This window comes from Pantherophis guttatus, chromosome 4 (genome assembly GCF_059756535.1).
Source record: "Pantherophis guttatus breed Tessera chromosome 4, ASM5975653v1, whole genome shotgun sequence".
Classification (NCBI taxonomy): Eukaryota; Metazoa; Chordata; class Lepidosauria; order Squamata; family Colubridae; genus Pantherophis; species Pantherophis guttatus.
This window is the reverse complement of record NC_142066.1, coordinates 15,249,548-15,255,547: the sequence shown is the minus strand read 5'-3', so window position 1 is coordinate 15,255,547 and position 6,000 is coordinate 15,249,548. Positions and strand designations below refer to the sequence as shown.

The window sequence follows — 6,000 nt, the reverse complement described above, 5'->3', positions numbered from 1 at the left end:
AGCAGAGTGGCGCAGCGGAAGCGTGCTGGGCCCATAACCCAGAGGTCGATGGATCGAAACCATCCTCTGCTAACAAGTTTTTTTTTTTTGTCCCCCATCCTTAGATCCAGGGTTTCTTTTTATTATTATTATTATTTTGTTTGCCACTCATTCTCTAAAACATTACAGTTTTAGCCTTTCAATTCCCTTGCTGAACACTCCATCATCAAAGAGATGAAGTCCACCTGTTTGTAAAACATCACTGGGGCTGAAGAATTGCAGCGAGGGCAGTTTATTCTTGCGATCTGCCCCGGCTAAAGCGTGTTTTTTTTTTGTTTGTTTGTTTTTTAAAAAGCTATTTAAAAAGAGGGCTACTATTTTTTAAAAAAGCAAAGCAAAAGCTGCTCGCCCAACGTGGGGCTCGAACCCACGACCCTGAGATTAAGAGTCTCATGCTCTACCGACTGAGCTAGCCGGGCAGTTATAAAGCTTTGCCGTTTACGTAGCTTTACTCCACACGAGATGCGTTGGTCAGTGCATTGTAATGAGAAAGCCAATGGGGAGAGGAGAGGAGAGGAGATATGGAATGGAATAGGGAATAGAATAAAATAGAATGGGATGGGATGGGATGGGATTAGAATTAGAATAATAGAATAGAATAGAATAGAATAGAATAGAATAGAATAGAATAGAATAGAATAGAAAATATGGAATGGGATGGGATGGGATGGGATTAGAATTAGAAGAATGGAATGGAATGGAATGGAATGGAATAGAATAGAATAGAATAGAATAGAATAGAATAGAATAGAATAGAATAGAATAGAATAGAATAGAATAGAAAATATGGGATGGGATGGGATGGGATAGGATAGAATAGAATTAGAATTAGAATTAGAATTAGAATTAGAATAATAGAATGGAATAGAATAGAAAATATGGGATGGGATGGGATGGGATAGGATAGAATAGAATTAGAATTAGAATTAGAATAATAGAATAGAATAGAATAGAATGGAATGGAATGGAATGGAATGGAATGGAATGGAATAGAATAGAATAGAATAGAATAGAATAGAATAGAATAGAATAGAATAGAATAGAATAGAATAGAATAGAATAGAAAAGAAAATATGGGATGGGATGGGATGGGATAGAATAGAATTAGAATTAGACTAATAGAATGGAATAGAATAGAATAGAATAGAATAGAATAGAATAGAATAGAATAGAATAGAATAGAATAGAATAGAATAGAATAGAAAATATGGGATGGGATGGGATGGGATAGAATAGAATTAGAATTAGACTAATAGAATGGAATAGAATAGAATAGAATAGAATAGAATAGAATAGAATAGAATAGAATAGAATAGAATAGAATAGAATAGAAAATATGGGATGGGATGGGATGGGATAGAATAGAATTAGAATTAGACTAATAGAATGGAATAGAATAGAATAGAATAGAATAGAATAGAATAGAATAGAATAGAATAGAATAGAATAGAATAGAATAGAATAGAAAATATGGGATGGGATGGGATGGGATGGGATGGGATGGGATAGAATAGAATTAGAATTAGAATAATAGAATAGAATAGAATAGAATAGAATAGAATAGAATAGAATAGAATAGAATAGAATAGAATAGAATAAAAATATGGAATGGAATGAATTGGATTTGTCTTTGGTGTATATGCTCTCAGTGTACATAAGGAGAATAAAATACATTCATCAAGAATAAAAAGACAGAACACTTAGTGATAGTCAAGGCTACTAATAGTCTTATTATCTAAATAATAATTACTTATTATCAGGGTTATCTAAAGGAAGTGGCTGCATCTTTTTTTTCACACTATTTGCAGCCAAATTGCAAAACCTGCACAAGATCCCAATAATCCTCTCTGAGTGTTTGTCTTTGTGTCTGTGTGTGTGTTTGTGTGTGACTCCCAGCAACTTCCTACCCCCGCCCCTTAAATCCAAAACCTGCAAAACTCCCTTTAGAAGCCTCGACCTGTGTCCTGCAATTTCCCCCCAGTGAGATATTTTATTTCACTTTTTTTTAAACGCTGCTAAAATAAATTCTCTCTTCCCTCCACCCTTCCCTTAAAAGGAAAAAAACTCTGCCCTCTCTGAGGCTCGAACTCAGGACCTTCAGATTATGAGACTGACGCGCTGCCTACTGCGCTAAGAAGGCACACGGCGTAGAGTTGCGACATCTTTCAACTGGAAGGTATGTTCTGTTTTGGAAGCAAGGGCTAATTGGGTTAAGCCGCTTTCAGAAGTAGGTTCATTCGTCTCTCTGAGATCCTCTGCGTTGATGTTCTTTATTTCTCAGCTTTTCCACTCCCAGATGACTTTGCATTGATTTATATTCGGAAGTTCCTGTCCTTTTTACTGTTTTGTGTGCAGCCCAGTTGTTGGAGGCAATTGACAGAGATTGACAGAGTTGGAAGGGACCTTGTAGGACCTTGTAGGTCAGTGTTTCTCAACCTTGGTAGCTTGAAGATGGGTGGACTTCAACTCCCAGAATCCCCCAGCCAGCGCTGCTGGCTGGGGGATTCTGGGAGTTGAAGTCCACCCATCTTCAAGCTACCAAGGTTGAGAAACACTGTTGTAGGTCATCTAGTCCAACCCCCCACCCAAGCAGGAGACCCCGCCTACACCATTTCTGACACATGGCAGTCCAGTCTCTTCTTGAAAGCTTCCAGTGATGAAGCTCCCACAACTTCTGAAGGAAACTTCTGTGCCATTGGTTGATTGCTCTCGTGGTCAGAAAATTTCTCCTTATTTCCAGTTGAATCTCTCCTTGATCAGTTTCCATCCATTATTTCTTGTCTGGCCTTCGGGTGCTTTGGAAAATAGCTCAACTCCCTCTCCTCTCTGTGGCAGCCCCTCAAATATTGGAAGACTGCTATCATGTCTCCCCTGGTCCTTCTCTTCATTAGACTAGCCATGCCCAGTTCCTGCAACTATTCTTTATATATTTTGGTCTCCAGTCTCCTAATCATCTTGGTTGCTCTTCTCTGCACTTTTTCTAGAGTCTCAACATCTTTTTTTATAGTGTGGTGACCAAAACTGGATACGGTACTCTAGGTGTGGTCTTACTAGGACTTAGGCTTGCCAAGTGTCCACAATTTGAGCGGACAGTCCTCTTTTTTCACATTATGTTCACTATTTTTTTTCACAAAATAGTGGACATTTTTTTTTATTCAAAAGCTTTATGGTGAAATGGTACGTAATCTAAAGCTGTACAGTCTAAGAGAATAAGGATAGGAGAATCGCGTTTTGTCTTTTTTTTTCGTAAGTTAGAATGAGACAAAGATCGAATATCCATTGAACTCGATTCTCCGAAAAAATTAATGATGAGATTAAAATAAAAATATATTATAAAATTATGTACAGTTCACATTTTTAAAATGTATTGTAGCTTGTGTCGACTGACCTAAAATGGCGTCGAGTGATGAGAGTGACAGTGGCGAGATTTCGAATTCTTTAAAGCGAAAGAGAGGAGTGTGCAAATACACCAAAGTTTATGTGCATCTGCAGGGCGATTCATCCCTTGATAAGTGGACGTATTTTTTCAAGAAAGAGCCAGCTCCGAGTTTCCTGAAACTGTTCCAGTATTGTGCATCAATTCCGGTATCAAATGCAAACGTTGAACGAATTTTCAGCGTCACGGGGAAATTTGTGGACTGACGAACGTAACCGACTGCTTGTACCATCAGTTCGAAGTGAACTTTGTATATTTTTTAATATTTCTCAACGTTGTACTGAAATTAAAGAATTATTCCTTAAACACAAAGAATTGATCAAAGCTGCGCAGTCAAATAAAAAATACACACGACAGCAAAGTAAAATGTAATTTAATATTGTACATATGATTATAATATATTTGATGTTTTGAATTTTAAGTAAAGTTTTGAAGTGATTATTTTAATACGTGTTAAAATGTTTGTAAGAAAATATATAATTTAATTGTAATTTTTTTTTAATTTTTTTACTACTTAACCTCCCCCACCACCCACCCCGCTTGTCCGCTATTTTTTGGAACAAGACCTGGCAACCCTACTAGGGCTTTATAGAGTGGTATTAGTACCTCCCTTGATCTTGATTGTACCCCTCTGTTAATGCAATTTAGGATTGCATTGGCTTTTTTGGCTGCCACCGCACACTGCTGGCTCATATTTAGCTGGTTATCCAGTAAAGACTCCAAGATCCCTCTCACAGTTAGTGCTATTAAGCCTGGTTTCACCCAGTCTATATGTGTACTTTTGTTTTTTCTTGCCTAAGTGTAAGACTTTACTTTTCTCCACATTGAATTTCATTTTGTTAGAGAAGGCTCAGTGTTCAAATCTGACAAGATCCATCTGGATGTTGGATCTACATCATCTAGGCAAGTGATGGCTAACCTTTTTGCCATCGCGTGCCAGAAAGAGGGGGGGCAGGGGAGGTTCACACACATGTCCACACCCATAATTCTATGTGCCCCGCCCTGCGCATGCTCGCGCGACCCCCCTCCCCCCCACTCCTGGCACACAATGGCCCAGTAGGCCCATTTTTCTTTCTCACCTGGCTCCAAATCCTCTCTATGCATCTGGGGAGGGTGAAAACAGCCTTCCCCACCCCCTTGAAGGCCCTCTGGAGGCCCGAAATGGCCCGTTTTCCAACTTTCAGTTGGACAGGAAGTAATGTTTTTTGCTGTCCCCAGCTTCCAGAGACTCCTAGAGAGAGCTGAGCTGGCGTGCCAGGCGACATGGCTCCACGTGCCGCCTGTGGCACACGTGCCATAGGTTCACCATCACAGATCTAGGGTATTGGCTATTCTTGCCAGTTTACATAAATCTGGTAAGTTCCCCTTCTATTCCCTCATCTAAGTCATCAATTACAGAAGTCTTTTTTTTTTAAATCAGGGGCAAAGAGGAATTGGAAGGATGAAATTAGGAGTCAACCCAAAACTGTGATGCAAAAGACCTTAAGTTTGAACCCAGAGTGTGCAAAGCCCTAATTCTCTGGAAAGGGTTCTAATGAAGGGGAAAAGAAGAAAAGAAAAAAAGGGAAGAGAAGGAAGGAAGGGAGAAAAGAGAAAAGGACGATCAGTAAGTAGCAACATCAATAGCCTGGTTTAGCTCAACAGACAGAAGCACTGTAATTTAACACCAGCTGTCTGCAATTAAAGTAAGATCGAATCTCGCCAGGCTCAAGGTTGACTCAGCCTTCCATCCTTTCTAAGGTAGGTAAATTGAGGACCCAGTTTGTGGGGGCAATAAGCTGACTTTGTATAAAATATACAAAAGTACGAAGGCTCTTGCTTAACGCACTGTAAGCCGCCCTGAGTCTCCAGAGAAGGGCAGCATATAAATCAAATTAATATATATATATATAAATGAATTTAGAATAATATAATTTTATTGTCATTTTGGATGTACACTAATTGGCATACATTAAAATAAAAAATTAGCTCTGGAAGGGTCTCCACCTCCAATATACACTACATAAACATAAACATACAAACAAACAAATAAATAAATACAAAATTATGCATATACCCACATATATTATATGACACAGTCTAGAATACCGTTGAGAGATTTGAAAGAACAAATTAAAGTCAGTTTGTCTTGGATAAAATCAGGGGTGAAATCCAGCAGGTTCTGACAGGTTCTGGAGAACCAGTGGAGGAAATTTTGAGCAGTTCGGAGAACCGGCAGCGGAAATTTTGAGTTCAGAGAACTGGTAAATACCACCTCTGGCTGGCCCGAGAGTGGGGTGGGAATGGAGATTTTGCAGTGTCCTTCCCCTGGAGTGGGGTGGGAATGGAGATTTTGCAGTATCCTTCCCCTGCAACGCCCACCAAGCGATACTACGCCCACCGAGCCATGCCCACAGAACCAGTAGTAAAAAAAAATTGGATTTCACCACTGAATAAAATCCACCAAGGCATTCTTTAAGGAACTGAAAACAATTTGATAGCACATTATCAATATTTTCTTTATTGAATTTATTTGCCACCCATTT

General features: G+C 39.0%; 3 non-coding genes across 3 annotated transcripts; 1 reads left to right on the top strand and 2 right to left on the bottom strand.

Annotated features, from left to right (window-relative positions):
* TRNAM-CAU (transfer RNA methionine (anticodon CAU)) lies at positions 1-72 on the top strand. Its single transcript has one exon. It is a non-coding gene; the product is annotated as a tRNA-Met (tRNA).
* Positions 73-385: 313 nt separating this feature from the next.
* Positions 386-458, bottom strand: TRNAK-CUU (transfer RNA lysine (anticodon CUU)). Its single transcript has one exon. It is a non-coding gene; the product is annotated as a tRNA-Lys (tRNA).
* A 1,648-nt stretch (positions 459-2,106) lies between these two features.
* Positions 2,107-2,179, bottom strand: TRNAM-CAU (transfer RNA methionine (anticodon CAU)). Its single transcript has one exon. It is a non-coding gene; the product is annotated as a tRNA-Met (tRNA).
* Positions 2,180-6,000: the final 3,821 nt, after the last annotated feature.